Genomic DNA, 17,503 nt, shown 5'->3' with positions numbered 1-17,503 from the left:
TTTTATTTTATTTTATACTTATTCGATTCTCGGGTATTTCGGTCCGATTTACCCGAATAAATGCATAATCGGTTCTATAGAAACCGAACCGAATAAGCTATCGTAAGGTTTTTAAATTTACTCTTATCATAAGGTAAAAATAGTAAGTAGCGAAATACATATAATTTTTATGTTATTTTGCATTAGAAAAAATAATATATATATATATATATATATATATATATATATATATATATATATATATATATATATATAAAAGAGAGATTAACAATTGTCAATCATATATCTATTACATTTAAATATAACTTTTTTGGTATATTAAGAAATACATTTTCATCAAATGGTTTCTTGTTTCTTGTAATTATTTATATATCATATTTGTGTATAAGCAATATAGAAGAGTTGATTAAAGTTAATTAGAAGACTAGTGCCAAACAACCCCTAAGTTTAAAAAATGCACGCACTATACATGTAGCATTTAAAAAAATATAAATTATCCGGTTTATTCGGTTTTTTTCCCTTTTTTTTGGTTTTTCCGTCCTTAAACATATTGTACATGATTTTCGTTTAATAACTGAACTGGACCAATTATTATCCGAACCGAACCATACCCGTATTTGTATAACTGGTACTGTTTTTGGTTCCTAGTATTATTCTAGTTCGATTTTCAGTTTATTTGGTTCCGGTCGAGTTCGATCCGGTTCGGGACCGAATAAGTAATAACATCCTTTTATTTCAACCAATATCCATAGAACGTTCGGTCTCATAAGGTTTATACTTTTTATAGGGTTTTTCCGTCTTTCCAAAACCCATTGCCTTGGATCGCCGCTATCTTTTCTCTCTAAACATGCATGCACCTAAGTCGAACGGCATGTAAAAGCTTTAATAGGGTTCAATTTCACGTCACCCTTCGCCTACAATTCATCGCTGCCTTCAATCTCTGATATATATTTACATCTTTTGTGTATGCCAGCAAAAGTCGCTCGAAAGTTTAAAGAACCTGCTATTGCCCTAGGTAATCCTGTTATGTCTTCTATACGCACTTTCAAGGGTGAGGCTTTTGTGATTCATTTGGATTAACTGATAGTTAAGAATATATCTTTCTTTTTTGTTTGTTGTTTATTGTTGTTTCAACTTCGCTTGACCCCTTGGCTTCCAAGGCTTCCTTCAATCTTTTATCTTCACCTATCACTCTATCGTACTTCTGTTTTCATCAACAAGCATTTTCGAGCGTAATTAGGTTTTTGTGATTCTTTTGGACTATTAGTTGTTGTGAGTGTAAACCAGACTTGGTGTGAACCTGACATTAGTAGCTGCGCCTCTATTTATGTTGACAATAAGAACTCAAATGGCAACTTCGTATGTTCACATAATGAACACAATAAATGGTAGCAGTAGTAATTGTAGGCTTGTTTAAGTATAAATAGAGGCTCTAACCTCAGTTGTAAGACACCAAAAACAGAGAGTGTAGTGTGTAATACTTAGAGTGAGTATTAGAGGGTTGTTTCTTTTTCTTGTAATATTGAGCGTGTAAGCTCTTCTCTTTTGTTCTAGTTCTGAACAAAAGTGTGTTTCAACCCCAACAAGTGGTATCAGAGCTTGGTTAAGCTCCGGGGGAAGCATTCTCTGTTTTTTGGTCGAAAATTCTTTGTCTCAAAAACAATTTCGGAGTACACCGTTGGAAAGGTCTCGTTCTGAGGATTCCGAAAATATATTTTTTTTGAATTTTTTGACCACCGGAAGGCCTCCAAATCACCGGTCAAAGTTGGTCAAATCTGCCGGAAAAGTCGCCGAAAAAACCGGGGTTCGCCGGAGAAGACGGTACTGTAGCAGCACTGTAGCAGTGACATCAGCAGTGACGTCAGCAGCTGACCAAAGTTCTGGAAATTGCAGTTTAGCCCATGTTCTTCCGGAAAGTGCAAGTTAGCCCCTGTTTTTCCGAAAAATTGCAATTTTGGTCCCGTTTTTCAGAAAAATTTCAATTTAGCCCCTGTTTTACTTCTGTAAAAGTTCTGTTTGCCCCCTGAACTTCTGAAAAGTTCATATTGGTCCCCGTACTTCAAAAAAAAATATTCTTACTCGTATATGCTCAAGTATATGCCAAGAATGACTACACCAACCTCGTCATCTTCTCAAGCCGGAGTTGAAAGTTTTCAAAGGACCGGGAAAGACGGTAGCGTTACGTTACACTATCCAATGCTCACAAAGATGAACTGCGCGGTGTGGGCCATAAAAATGCGAGTGAATTTACAAGCACAAGGAGTATGGGATGTAATTAAAAATGCAGAAACGGACGAACGTAAAGATCGGATGGCTCTTGCGGCTATTTATCAAGCAATTCCAGAGGACGTACTTCTAATGTTAGCTGAGAAGGACACAGCTAAAGAAGCATGGGAAACGCTCAAGATGATGCACATGGGAGCCGATCGGGTCAAGGAGGCTAAAGCTCAAACCTTGAGAAGTGACTTCGAGGTGATCCGGATGAAAGACAGTGAATCGGTAGATGATTTTTCCATGAGATTGAATACTATCGTAACCGGTATTCGATCTCTAGGTGAAAAGATTGAAGAAATTACGGTTGTGAAGAAGTTTTTGCGAGCCGTACCGATACGATTTATACAAATCGTAACATCGATCGAGCAATTCGGAGATTTGAAGAATATGACGGTGGAAGAAGTTGTGGGTCGTCTTAAGACCCATGAAGAGAGACTTCGAAGCTATGGAGAAAAAGAAGAAGGACCTTCTCTATTGCTTACACATGCCGAGTGGGCATCTCGTTCGAAGCAAACTGGCGAGAGAACTCGTCAAACACTTCAAGAGGACGAGGAGGACATGGTAACCGAGGCCGGGGACGAGGCCGAGGTCATGGACGTGGCCAAGGAGGTGGTCGCGAGTACAATACAAATCGGAATGACCATAATCCTTCTCGAAAGGATAAAAGTAAAATCAAATGCTTTACTTGTGAACAATTTGGTCATTATGCTTCGGAGTGTCCAAACAAGAATCGAGGTTAGGAAGCAAACCTCACTCAAGCCAACGAAGAAGAGCCTATTTTAATGATGGCAACCTCACAAGAATATGCACACAAAAAAGTGTCTCTAAGAAAGAAGATTTGTGTTAATCTTCTTGCATCGGGAGAAAGTCGAGTCGAGTCTGAGGTATGGTATCTCGACAACGGTGCTAGCAATCACATGACTGGAGACCGCTCAAAGTTTCGCGAACTAGATGAGCACGTTACGGGCCATGTGAAATTTGGGGATGGTTCGACCGTCGCTATTTTGGGAAAATGGTCGATTTTATTCGATAGCAAAAATGGCGACCAAAGACTCCTTAATGAGGTATATATCATTCCAAGTCTAAAAAACAATATTATTAGTCTTGGACAAATGATGGAGGAAGGGAGTCGGGTCATAATGGATGGGTCGGATCTGACATTGTTTGACAGAAACAAAACTCTACTTTTGAGAGTTAAACGATCCCCAAACCGGTTATATAAAACTTCTTTAAGGACCGGTAGACCGACTTGTCTTTTAGCAACAAAAGACGAACCAGCTTGGATATGGCATTCTAGACTCGGTCATGTTAACTTTCTCACCTTAAAGAAGTTGTCCGAAAAGAATATGGCAATCGGAGTCCCAAAGATTGAGCACCCAAACCAAGTATGTGAAGGATGCGTTCTTTCCAAACAAACCCGAATTCCTTTCCCTGATCATGCAGTTTTTCGAGCTCAAAAACCTCTACAACTTGTTCATGCGGACTTATGTGGTCCGATCACACCTACGTCTGTTGGAGGGAGTAAATATTTTCTCCTTTTGGTAGACGATTTTAGCCGGTGGATGTGGGTTTACATGCTATCGGAGAAGTCTCAAGCCTTGAGCGCTTTCAAACGGTTCAAGTTGATGGTTGAAAAGAATTCGGGTTATCAAATAAAGACACTTCGAACGGACCGAGGGGGAGAGTTCACTTCAAAAGAATTCTCATTATTTTGTGAAGAAAATGGTATTCAAAGGCATCTTAGGACACCATATTTGCCTCAACAGAACGGAGTTGTAGAAAGGCGAAATCGGACCGTTATGGACATGGCAACAAGTCTGCTCAAAGGTAGAAATGTTCCGGGAGAGTTTTGGGGAGAAGCGGTTAGACATGCAGTTTATCTTCTCAACCGCCTGCCAACAAAAGTACTTCCCGACAAGACGCCTTATGAAACGTGGTTTGGCAAAAAGCCCAACCTTGAACATCTAAAAGTTTTTGGTTGTGTTGCTTTTGCTAAACTTGTAGGTGGTCACTTGAAGAAGCTTGATGATCGAAGTAAGAAGATGGTGTATTTAGGTGTGGAAGATGGAACTAAAGGCAACCGTTTGTCTGATCCGCAAGACCGAAAGTTGCGAGTTAGTCGCGATGTTGTTTTTGACGAAAAAGAAGAATGGAATTGGTACAAAAACAAAGAAGAAGATATGGCGACTCCTAAGACCTTTACCATAATTGAACCACAACCCCAAATACACCTCGAAACACCTCAAAATGACCCCGAAATCAATCCGGAACAACCAAACAGCCCAGGAATCGATGCTATCCAAGTTGGACAACCATATGCTGAATTTGACGAGCCTGAACCAGCTCCACATACTCCTGTCTCAGCCCCGTTTTCTTCAACCTCGCCCCATATGGAAAGCCCTTCTAGTGAGATTGGGCCAAGGGGATTGCGTCCGTTAACCGATATTTATTCTGAGACCGAAAATGTGTTCCTTGAACCCGGAGAATTGTTGATGATTGCAGCGGATCAACCCTTGAATTTTAAAGAGGCGGTAACCTCTAAGGCATGGCAGGAGGCTATGCAAACAGAGTTGGATGCAATCGAGAAGAACAAGACATGGCAACTTACCGATTTGCCATCCGGACACAAAGCAATCGGTTTGAAATGGGTGTTTAAAGTGAAGAAAGACAACTTGGGAAAAGTGGTGAAGCATAAAGCTCGACTTGTAGCAAAAGGATTTGTACAAAAGGAAGGAGTCGACTTTGATGAAGTTTTTGCACCGGTAGCACGACTTGACACCGTAAGGCTCATTCTTGCCTTAGCAGCTCAACATGGGTGGGTTGTCCACCATCTCGATGTCAAATCGGCTTTTCTCAATGGAGATCTCAAAGAGGAGGTTTATGTCACCCAACCAGAAGGATATGTTGATAAAGCAAACAGTCACAAGGTGTTCAAGCTTTATAAAGCTCTTTATGGTCTACGACAAGCTCCTCGAGCTTGGAACATTCGTTTGGATAAAAGCTTAAAAATGCTTGGTTTTACAAAAAGTTCACAAGACCCAGCTGTTTACAAAAGGAACTCAAAAGACAAAATTCTTATTGTTGGTGTCTATGTTGATGACTTGATCATTACCGGGTCGAACACTAATGATGTTGTCGAATTCAAAGAACAAATGAAGAAAGAATTCGAAATGAGTGACTTGGGATTACTTTCTTACTACCTTGGAATCGAAGTTTCGCAAAAGAAGTGGGGAATATCTTTGCGACAAACGGCTTATGCAAAGAAGATTTTAGAGCAATTTGGGTTGCTGGATTGCAATCCGACAACGTCACCAATGGAACCTAAGTTGAAGGTTAAGAATGATGAAGATGGTGAAAAAGTTGATCCAACTGAATATAGGCGAGTGGTAGGTTGTTTGAGGTACTTGACTCACACTCGACCAGACCTGTCATTTTCGGTTGGAATTGCAAGTCGTTTCATGGAGGAACCAACCACTTTGCATTTCCAAGTTGTGAAACACATCTTGCGATACGTAAAAGGAACCGTTGATTATGGAATCAACTATGGAAGAGGTCGTGAAATTGAAGATTTGGTTGGTTTTACCGATAGTGATCTTGGAGGTGACCCTGTTGATAGCAAGAGCACAAGTGGAATGATTTTCTATCTGGGAAGGAATGCGATAACTTGGCAATCCCAAAAGCAAAAGACTGTTGCTTTGTCCACGTGTGAAGCCGAGTTCATGGCAGCTACAACAGCAGCATGTCAAGCCATTTGGCTTGCTAATCTCGTGAAGGAGCTCACGGGACATCATATTATGCCTATCACCTTATATGTCGATAACAAGTCAGCAATCACATTGATGAAAAATCTTGTGTTTCATGGTCGAAGCAAACACATTGACATTCGTTATCACTTCATACGAGAATGTGTTGAACGTGGGCAAATTATAGTGAAATATGTCAACTCGAAGGATCAACGGGCGGACATCTTTACAAAGGCTTTAGCATACGTGAAACATAGTGAAATGCGAAACATGATCGGCGTGACGAATCTCTAGCCAAGTTCGGCTTAAGGGGGAGAATGTGAGTGTAAACCAGACTTGGTGTGAACCTGACATCAGTAGCTGCGCCTCTATTTATGTTGACAATAAGAACTCAAATGGCAACTTCGTATGTTCACATAATGAACACAATAAATGGTAGCAGTAGTAATTGTAGGCTTGTTTAAGTATAAATAGAGGCTCTAACCTCAGTTGTAAGACACCAAAAGTAGAGAGTGTAGTGTGTAATACTTAGAGTGAGTATTAGAGGGTTGTTTCTTTTTCTTGTAATATTGAGCGTGTAAGCTCTTCTCTTTTGTTCTGGTTCTGAACAAAAGTGTGTTTCAACCCCAATAGTTGTTAGTCACAGCTGCTCACTATATTGTGTTTTACCACGTTATTATTTAAAGTCTATGTAAGAAGTTTTTGCGTATTGAAATCAGCTAAGGGCAGAAGCTGTCAAGCATCAAAACATGATTATTATCTTTGGGAATATTATAAGTAAATACTTTTTCATCATATATATACTTCTATTCTATTGACCAAAATGATAGAAATTTCTGATATCTGAATTCTCTATGGGAATCTAAATCCGAAACGAATGACTAAATCCGAAACGAATGAGATTAGGATACCAAAATCCATTACCTCCGAGCATTAGAACATAACATCCCTAATAAAAATAACCGTCTGGGTTAACATGGAATCTGATTTGCTTATTGGCATTTTGTCAGGAAGATATATTGTGGTGAACGTATACTTTCTTTAGGATATGAATAGAAGAAAACTAAATCATAATTTCAAGCCAAGTAGATTCATTTGATACGTTGATCTAATAAACAACTGTGATTAACCTAAATTTTTACTTTTCCATGTAAAATATCTAATCTATGTCAAATTTTATGCAGTAATAAACAAGAATTGGTGAACGGAGTTGGAATTTTAGTAATGTCAGTCATGATGAGGACTTCCCCCTTGCTTTTTCTACAGGACAAAGCTAAGCTCCTAAGATACATAAGTGGGACTACGAACCTTGAGTTGGGCAAAATATATTCCGATCGTTTACTGTCTACTCAGTGGTCTCGTGATAATATACCCAAGCATTTTAATGCTCCGATCAATATTTACTCAAAACGTAAAGCATCGGGATTTGCTCACAATGTTTGTAATATAATGCCGAATCCTTTCCAAAACGCGTCTGGTCTTCAAGTTCTTGAATTTTTTAAATCAATGGTTTCAGAGCACGATGTGTATTGCCCTAATGAGTATATATCCGCATTGGTGCTTTCGTCTTGTGTAAACTCTGGGCACCTTTTATATGGCAGACAATGTCATGGGTATATGTTAAAATCGGGATTAGTGTTCAATAAGTACATGGAAAACGCTCTTGTGTGCTTGCATTCCATGTTGCCAGATGTGATAGGGGCTATGCAGGTTATAGCTTCTAATGATAGATTGGATATCCGCTCTTATAATCAGATGTTGGATGAACTTGTCGAGAAAGGTTTCTTGGATGACGCATTGAGTTTCTTAACGAGAATGTCTGTTGTAGATAAGGTGTGGAACAAAGCTACTTATATTGGTCTTTTTGGTCTTTGTTGTAAACTTGATGATTTGGACTTGGGGCGTGAAGTACACAACAAGCTGCTAAAAAGTAATGTCGAGTTTGATGTGTCTGTATGCAGTGAAATGATTAAGATGTATGGGATATGTGGAGATATTTTAACTGCTGCAAAAGTTTTTGACATGTATGAAGTTCGAAACGTGGTTATATGGACAGCAATGCTGGCTGCTTTATCGGATTACGGGTCGGTTGAGGAGTCGTTAGAATTGTTTTCGGATATGCAGCATGAGAATGTTGCTCCAAATGAATATACGTTTTGTGTACTACTCGATGCTTGTGCTAAAATATTATCTTTGAGATATGGTAGTTCGCTGCATGCACTTTCACATAAGACTGGATTCAAGGATCATAAGAATGTCGAGAGTGGCTTGATTGACATGTACGCGAGGAGTGGTGACATTAAAGCTGCTGAAAAGGTGTTTTTAGGTTCGACTTATCGTGATACTTTAACCTGGAATATCATGATCGGTGGATATGCGTATCATGGCCTTGGTAGCAAGTCGTTGGCCTTGTTTAAAAAAATGTTGGAAAAAGGGGAAGATCCTAATTCTTTGACTTTTATCTGTGTTCTCAATGCCTGTGAACATATGGGGCTTGTGGAAGAAGGGTACTACTATTTGTACGAGTTCATGGAACAAAAGGGTGTCAAACCTGGTTTAGAGCACTATATGTGTATCATTAGTATTCTAATAAGGGCTGCACGACTAAGAGAAGCTTTATGTTTTATTGCATCGACACCATTGAAATGGCATGAATATTCTTGGGTTGCCTTGCTCAATGGTTGTCAGGAACATCAAAACTCCTCTCTGTTCAACCGAATTGAACAGTTGATCCCTCATGATCTGACGCCTAAGGTGAGTAAGTTGTGTAGAGTCAGAAAGTTCCATCGTCTGTTGAAACTAACTGCTCCAACCGAAGGCGGTGTGTGCATGTTGGATATCAACAAAAAAAGATATGAGTTTCTTACGGTAGACAATGAGGACCTAGAGTTTGATGCGCTTGATGACGTAATGAAGCCGATGTTTGAAGCTATTAATGACGACTCAGCTAATCTTGATGACATTAATGTTTCGGATGAAATGAAAGAAGATCGTTCTGATTATCACAGCGAGGAGGTTGCAGTAGCTTATGCCCTGCGGTACACACCTTACATAGCAACGATCCGTCTCATAAAAAGCTCAGGGAGGATATGTGATCGTTGCCACTCTCGAATGAAATTAATTTCAAAAGTCAGACGTAGGAAGATAATGGTGAGGGACCAGCTCCAATTCCATAACTTCCAAGATGGACGTTGCTCCTGTGAAGATTATTGGTGATACACATATATACACCAAAAAGGGAAACCCAAAAAAAGAAGTGCAACTCTAGCTCTGTATATTTCCTTAAAGAAACATTGATTTTTAGGGGGAAATCAATATTCTCTACCTCGTTTGAGCATATGTACATGTGACCACACCTAGCCATTTCTTTAGTTCGATTTAAAGATGAAGAAACTTGTTGCATTATGTGGAGAGTTTTATTAATTATCATGAACCCGGGTGACAAATGGAGACAAATTAAAAAGACCCAACCTTTGTAAAGAACACTTGTTACACTTTTCTTTAGATCCCATACAAATCAAATATGTCTTAAGGTCGTCTTCTTGGATCACAGATATTTTTCGTGTTATCAGGCCGGTCCAAGTCAACTATAAAAAAGATTCGAAAAAGTACTGTTTATGAAAATCATAAATAATGTCCACAAAACACAAATATAATCACAACTAGAAAAGTGTCTCCCGCTTTGCGGGGGTCAGAAGCCTTCAATGTCGTTTTTCCGGAATCCTTTAATGTTGGTTTTTTGTTATGATTAAATGGTACTGCGTTTAATATTCATTAGCTTGATTACCACGTTTCTGTCAAACGCAGAGTAAAAACTCAATCTCTTTATAAAAGAAACCGGAAACCAAATTCAAAGTCTGCCATACCATATCAAAGATATAGCATACACAAATAGTAATGAAAAACATAAAAAAAATTATAGTCCCTTAGCAGTTGATGAATGAGCAAATAAAACCATTGATTCAATAATGTGTATGTAACCCCACAACCTCTTTGTGCTCCAATCGATCCAACATCCCTTTACCTTTGTGAGAAAATTCACGACCACCCTCTTTTGCAACCTCTCCTTGACCCTACACAAAAAATATGTCATTAACCGAAAGAAAGTAAGTACAATTACCGCATTAAACATCATTGTGAAGTGTTCTTTATATATGGTGCAAATTGGTCAATCAATTATCTTTATTACTTTTATTTTAACAAAATTGTCATTATAAATTACACAGTAAAAAATATACTGTTTTGCAATTTTACATTCCATTCTGTAATGAAATGAACAATTTCATCCCCGATTCTATTATATCAATCCATACAATTAAAAAAATAAATAAATAAACTGAATTACAAACAAAGAAAGCTACCTTTCTGGGACATGTTAACCAGGGAAACGACCCATAAAATTAGCAAGCTGCACATAACAAAAGGGGAGAGAAAATGTTGTCATATTACATTATTTCAAATTAAATAATAACAATAAATGTATTCCACAATTTAAAAGAGAATTTTCTCACCACAAAGGGAAAAGAACATGTTTTGCCAATTAGGAGTAATTGATGTAACATTCTCAAAAACGTTAACTAAGACAGAAAAAAAAAGGAAAGACAAATAGGTATATGGTTTGCATCTGAATGCATTGAGTCGGGCTTTAAATAACATTAACTTCAAACCAATTGCTAGCTAGCCAAAAGTGAAAAACAACAGTAAGCAGAAAAAGAGCAGTTTGATGAAAATGCCTCTGATCCATTAAATGATAATTGAGAGAAATGAACAGCCCAATGATAAACTCGGAAAAAACTTGAGGAGTCTCCTTATTACGCAGATCAATTTCGCAGTCAACAAAATGGTAAAAAAGAAAGAAAAATGCCCTTGGAGCCTTGACCAAACCTGTCTAAAACTGTTTAAAAACCTTTTAATTTTTTTGTTGTTTCCCTTTTTCTTTTTTTATTCCAATTTCGGCCTTTCATGATCACAAAACCATGTAATAACTTGCAATCTTTAAGCTTAAACAAAGATTGACCAAATTGCCCTTTAATAGCATAATACAAGTTACTGATTTTGAAGAAAAACCTGCACCAATTCCAAATATGGAATGATGTCAAGTTAGTTGTAAGCCTAAAAATGGAAAAAGTAATTGGGCATCCGTTAAAATCAAGACCTAAAACACATGCTTTAAACTGCACATTATGTTTAAAAACCAAGAATTCACCATCGCTTATTGAGACTCTCCCTGTAAAACCAATTTCTTGCCGAATCCATCAGTTTCCCTCAGTCATCCCAAGGGATTCACTACCCTAGACACCCATCCAAATAAATCACTCAATCGGAAGAAGCAAAAGAAAAAATTAAAAAGATAGGAGTTGAAGAAATTGAACCGAAAATTCTATTCCATGTATTGTTGAATTGAAGGTGCATGCCTACCTAACCTGCAAAAATTGACATATATTGAGGAGCAAGTCCAAAGTTATAACACTTATACAAAAAAACAAAGGAGCTGATAATAGATATGGATATGTTGGCTCCCAAGCACCTGTCATTTGTAGAATTGCAGACAAAAAAAAAATTCTTTACTTTGGTTTCTTTTGGTTCGTCATTAAGAGAAGATTATGAGTGAAGGAGCAGCATTTGAATCAAAAATATTTTCTTTACTTTTTTTTCTTTGGTTCAGTAACCAAGACATCCTATTCAATTTCACAAAAAAAAAACATAAAAACTATCTTCCTTTCTTCGTCAAGCACATGTTTCTTTCACTCTCTTGTAATTACCAACACTTTGAGCACTCTTTACATCAAGCATGGTGTAATTACATCAAGCTATAAATCTTAACTATATAGTTGAAACTAATTCTAAGGTTTGTATCTGAAACAGATGCTTAACTCTAGCGGGTAGTTGGAAAAATTTTAAATATAATTAAGAAAAATACATTAAGAACTCACTAAAGTAAGAAATTGAATGGATAAAAACATGTTATATATTTACTAAACCGTTAATATATAAAGTATATGTTTTATATTTAAAAAGAATAAATAACTATCATTACGTAACATAGTGGTTTCTAGAATGGTAGTCAAAACTATACTTTTTTCTCATACTATTATGTCACCTGTACCACCTATGACCTACCAACGGTTTTCATAGCTTCCAATAGACTCCAGATTTCAACTATTACTAACAGGATCTTTGAATTGAAAAAGACAACATGTAAACGAAAAAAAAGAGGAAAAGTTAAATCAACTAACCCCCTTTGATGAACTTCATGCTTTTGCTCCATAAATTTGACCTAAGATGAACAAAAACACACGATCTCCGCTTTCTTTACTTAAAACACCAATAACCTACTCACTGATAATCAACTAAAAAATAGAAAATAAAATAAATCAATATCAACATAGAGGAAGATTCAGATAGCAGTAGGAAGAAGAAATAGTTGAGTTGAAGGAAGATCAATTCATATCAAACATTATTTGAGTATTTGCAGAGGGGAGAATTTTGGGAACAATTCATACCTGGAGTGTGGTTTAACTCCCTTTTATCCTCGTTACATCTCACTTATCTCTCCTAAAGCATGCAATGACTTCAATTTCAGCCCCAAAAAAAATTATAAAAATTATCAAACAAACCTGACGATTGAAATGGAGCGGCCAATTTGATACGAAGGAGGTGGGGTCGATGAGTCGGAGCACCAGTCAACGACGTCAACCTTTGCTGTAAAAAAATAATCACCAACTGAAAACCTTATGAACATTAGGGTTCAAGAAATTGGAAACGAACAGAACAAAAAAGATAGAAAATCAATTAAGCCCAAAAATATAAAGAAAGCAGATCAATTAATCCCAATACAGAAATCAAGAAAGAACGACAACACTAATCAGGTCGCCGCTGCCCTTTCAGGAGGAAGATGTTGGCTTCAACGAGTTTCAGATAACCTCAGAGCCAAAAACCCACATAGAACAACCACCACCTACAAATCGCACCATCCTTATCTATAAAAAATCTGGTAGGATTTGTGGAATAAAGCATCCGAAAATAAACCCTTCGTGTATAGATAAGATGGGAAGACAGTGGAGACGGTGTTGGACCACGCAATCACCGGTAACTGCTCGGACGGTGATGGATATGTCGAAGCTGAGATAAGGCGGTGGAGAATCTTCTCGCGGTGGAAGGACTAGATGAACGTCGTTAGGTTTGGGAGAATTATTAGTCGAACCTGATGCAATTACCACCTGTAACAAAGAAAACGCACATCGGAACTTGAGTTCGCGAGGAGAAGAAAGATTAAAACGTAAATCGGAGTTATTAGAACATACGGTGGGGGAAGGTGGGTGGTGATGAGACTTATGACAGTAATGGGGTGAGACAGCGGTTTGGAGGAGCGTATGAGGAAGAAGCAACCAACATCCGGTCGGAAGAAGACAGAATGCTATGGAGAGGCGGTGACCATGGTTGAGTGAGTAACCTGGATACCATTCACCATCTAAGTCGGTGACACAAATGGATTTTTGGGGCGGTGGCTGCTCACGTGTACAGAACACGTATCACTTTTGAATGAAGGGGTGGATCCCACCTGGTAACCCTGGTGGTAACCCTGGTAGACAACCAACCCACGTGTCCACCAAATATAACCCATTGACCAGTCAATAACGAAGAATGGAAAGAAAATAAAAATAATAAAGTGACAAATACAACAAAATATAGGGACTTAAATGGCAAAAATAACAAATTGAAGTAGAGGGACTAAAAGAGACAAAGATGTTACATCTACTTTTCTTCATAACTTTAATATATATATAATAATTAAAAAAAAAGTAAAATAAAATAAAATAAAATAACCATAAATATTAAATAAATGCTTTTTTTCAACATTGATGAAAAACTTCTATCTCTGATATATGATGAAATATTAACAAAAACTGTTAATAAAATTTTATAAATTACTATTTCGTTAAATAAGATGCAATTGTAACAAGATCGGCTAATAAGATGCTAGAACAAGAAAAGGCACCTTTAGAGACGACATAAATCGTCGCAAACAGTCAAGAAAGCCACCCCAACAGGTATTAGGGACGACATGTCATCTCAATTGGGTCGCCACAAATACCTCGTAGCTAATACTCAAAAGTCGTCCTTAAAGGCGTCGTCCCTAATACATGTCGTCGCTAATACCAGACATCGTCCCTAAAGGTGTCGTCCCTAATAATATTTCGGTCATCGGCCAGTGTTACTCCGGCCAAATATTCCGGCGGGATTTGTCGTCGCTAATGCTCAAGATCATCCCTAAAGGTGTCACCACTAATGTCTGTTTTTCTTTTAATAAAATTTATATTTTATATTAGATTATATTATAAAAATGCAGAATTTATAAAATTATAAAACTTATAATTTAAAATTCTGCATTACATAAAACATCAAATAACATACACAAAGTATATCACATTACATAAACAATCTAACAAACATGAAATAATAGTCGAAACATGAAATAGTAGTCGATCTAGTCCATACTCTAATAAATCCATAATAACATCTGAATTCATAATAACATCATCCATAACATAAAACAATATATACTAATCGTCTTCCCCATCGTCGTTTTCCTCGTCGTTGTTGGTTGCATTGTCGACTTGCTTGCTAAATGAGCGGATAATATCTCCAATTGTCGTCACAAACGCTGGATTTTGGAGAAAAACGTTAACATCCACATCCTACAAAGTAAGAATATAAGTAAAAATATATCGAACTATAAAAACAAATTATTATTACTTAATAATTAAGTCACAAACACACTAAGTCCTTAAAAATTTAACAAACTACCAAATTCATAACAATTTAACAAACTAACAAACTAACAAACTACCAAACTATCAAACAACAAAATTCACAACAAATTAATAAGTATATGTGTTGGTTGCAGTGTTTGTGACTGTGACTGCCACTGGGTGTGAGCTCACTTGTATCCGCTACGGAAGGCTTAGGCTCGATGTCTCTCACATGTCCCCTTCGAGCACCTAACACCTTCTCAAATAAGGCTATCCAATCAATGGAGTCCGGATCATCACCAAAGGCGGCTATGTGCTGAGTTTGTAAACAGCAACTAAAGCATTCTGCATTTCACGAAGATTGTCAATATACTTCAAAATCAACACAAAAAAAAAACAACATTTTACTTCATTTTTAAGTAATAATAATTTACATATTGTTCTTCAACTAACGGATCAACGAATTCCCCTTGTTTATTGACATGTGCACGGTGAAATACTTCAAGTTTATTCAGATTCTTTTTAACATTAAAAAATATGTTATACTTAAATAAACATTACAAGTGGGAGTTGTTTTTCTATTATAGCATTCTATTTTAAATGTGAATTATAGCATAGATTTTTTTTTTGTTTTTTGAATTAACATTGTCAATCATAACATTTTACATAAAAATACACATATACACAAGCAAATAATGTCGTCCCTAAACGTTATATTTCTTGTTGTGAATACACATGTCTTAACACAAGTAAATGCATCTAAGTGAAATAAAGGTTATTGTGTTGATAAAAGAGATGAAAAATAGAAACAAATAACGTGGCTATTACCCATACCAAATACACATATATACACATATATTTTATACATATAGACACACCAAATACCAAATACACATATACACACATATATTTTATATATATACACATACCACTTATTTTTTTTTTTTTTCTATTACGATATTGTATAATTTCATATTTATTTTTATTTATAGCATCTTAGTTATTTTGTTTTTTTTATTATAGTATACTACTTTAAAAGACATTGTGCATTATGACATCCTATTTTTTTTTCCAATTATACAATCATATACATTTCACATTATAACATCAAATACACTTACATATACATTTCACATACAAATACACATACATATACATTTTTACATACATATACAAACATATACATACATTTTTACATAGATATACAAACATATACACACATTTTGACATACATATCCACACATATACATATATATTTATATAAATATATACATATACATACACATTTCACATACAAATACCAACATTTCATATACCTACATTAAAAACAGAAAAATAAAGAAAACAAACCTGGAAATCGATTTGGTTGTGGTGTTGTGGTCGAGGTCGCCAGAGAAGAGGTGGTATCACCGGAGAAGAGGCTGTGAAACCACCAAAATCACACTAAAAATCCAAAATTACCACAAAAGTTCGTTCCATAAAAGAAATTGAAAGAGAAAGGAAGGAAGGGACCTACCGTTGTTGCAGATGCCGGAAAATCGGAGTTTTCTCATCGGAAAATCGGAGTTTTCTCGCCGGAAAACGTATCACCGCCTGGGCCAAAGTGGGGGAGAGGAGGCGTGAAAAGGAAAGGAGAAAGGAGAGGCTTTGTGGTCATGGTCGCTGAAAAAATCGATTGGAGGATCGGTTGTGGTGGTCTTCGCCGGAAAATCGCCGAAAAGAGGAATTGGGAGTGAAGTTGGCTATAACTTGTTTTGAGACACGATGAGGAGCTAAAAGGGGCCAACCCTTTAGCGGTGACACTATTTGCGGCGACAGGATGGAAATTAGGGCAACAAGTTGGAGGGAAGATATCCCGCGTCTTTTTTGGTGACTAGTAGCGACGACGACGTCGTCTCTATTGTCGTCGCCGCTATTGCTTTGGTACGGAGAAACCCCCGTTGGATCAGATCAAAAAGGAACGGACATGATTGACTCTAGGCGAAGTCACACGGATCGTGATGTACACTGTTAGAGGCGACCCTTTAGCGGCGACGGGTATCGTTTAGCGACGACACAAACGCATATTATCATGTGTCGTCCCTTATACTACCTCTCGTCTCAAGTTAATATATTTTTTTGTTTAACTTATTATCATGTTCATTTGAATAAGAACTCATTTGAAATTTTTATCCATATATCCTTTTTACTTTTATAACAAAGCATCAATATATATATATATATATATATATATATATATATATATATATATATATATATATATATATATATATATATATTGTTTTTCAGTTCTAGATAAATGCTTTTTCGGAGACATTTTAAAGATTGCTTTAAGAAAAGAATACACCTGATTTCTATCTTAAATTTTAGAAGCATGATATCAAAGCAAGTTGTAAAATAAAATCAGTAACGAAAGTCCTAATAATGATAACTAAGAAAAAAAATGGAATTTGAAAAACAACGACCCAAATTACAATGTTACATTCTCAAGTCAGATATCTAATACTTTGAAGGTGGAACTCTGAAGGAACCATGTCATAATAAAAACATGAGAAATTTCCGATAAAGTCCTAATAATTTAAGTTAGTTTATGGTTTGATACCAACATTTATTTTTTGAAGAAAAATTCTCAGTTATAAAGTTTTATACGATAATATGTCATTTTCTGTTAAAAAAAAATACTATTTTATTAATTTGGTCAAAATATAAAATAATCGAGTATTTTTTGTTCAG

At 36.5% G+C, this 17,503-nt stretch overlaps 1 pseudogene; it reads left to right on the top strand.

The window, feature by feature from the left end:
- Window positions 1-7,466: 7,466 nt before the first annotated feature.
- Window positions 7,467-9,233, top strand: LOC145164659 (pentatricopeptide repeat-containing protein At5g39680 pseudogene; annotated as a pseudogene).
- The last annotated feature ends 8,270 nt before the right edge of the window (window positions 9,234-17,503 follow it).

The sequence above is a fragment of the Lactuca virosa genome, chromosome 3, assembly GCF_052849685.1.
Source record: "Lactuca virosa cultivar CGN04683 chromosome 3, Lactuca_virosa_CGN04683_v6, whole genome shotgun sequence".
In the NCBI taxonomy this organism is placed as follows: Eukaryota; Viridiplantae; Streptophyta; class Magnoliopsida; order Asterales; family Asteraceae; genus Lactuca; species Lactuca virosa.
Note: the sequence above shows the minus strand (reverse complement) of the source record. Positions and strands in the feature narration are given on the sequence as shown.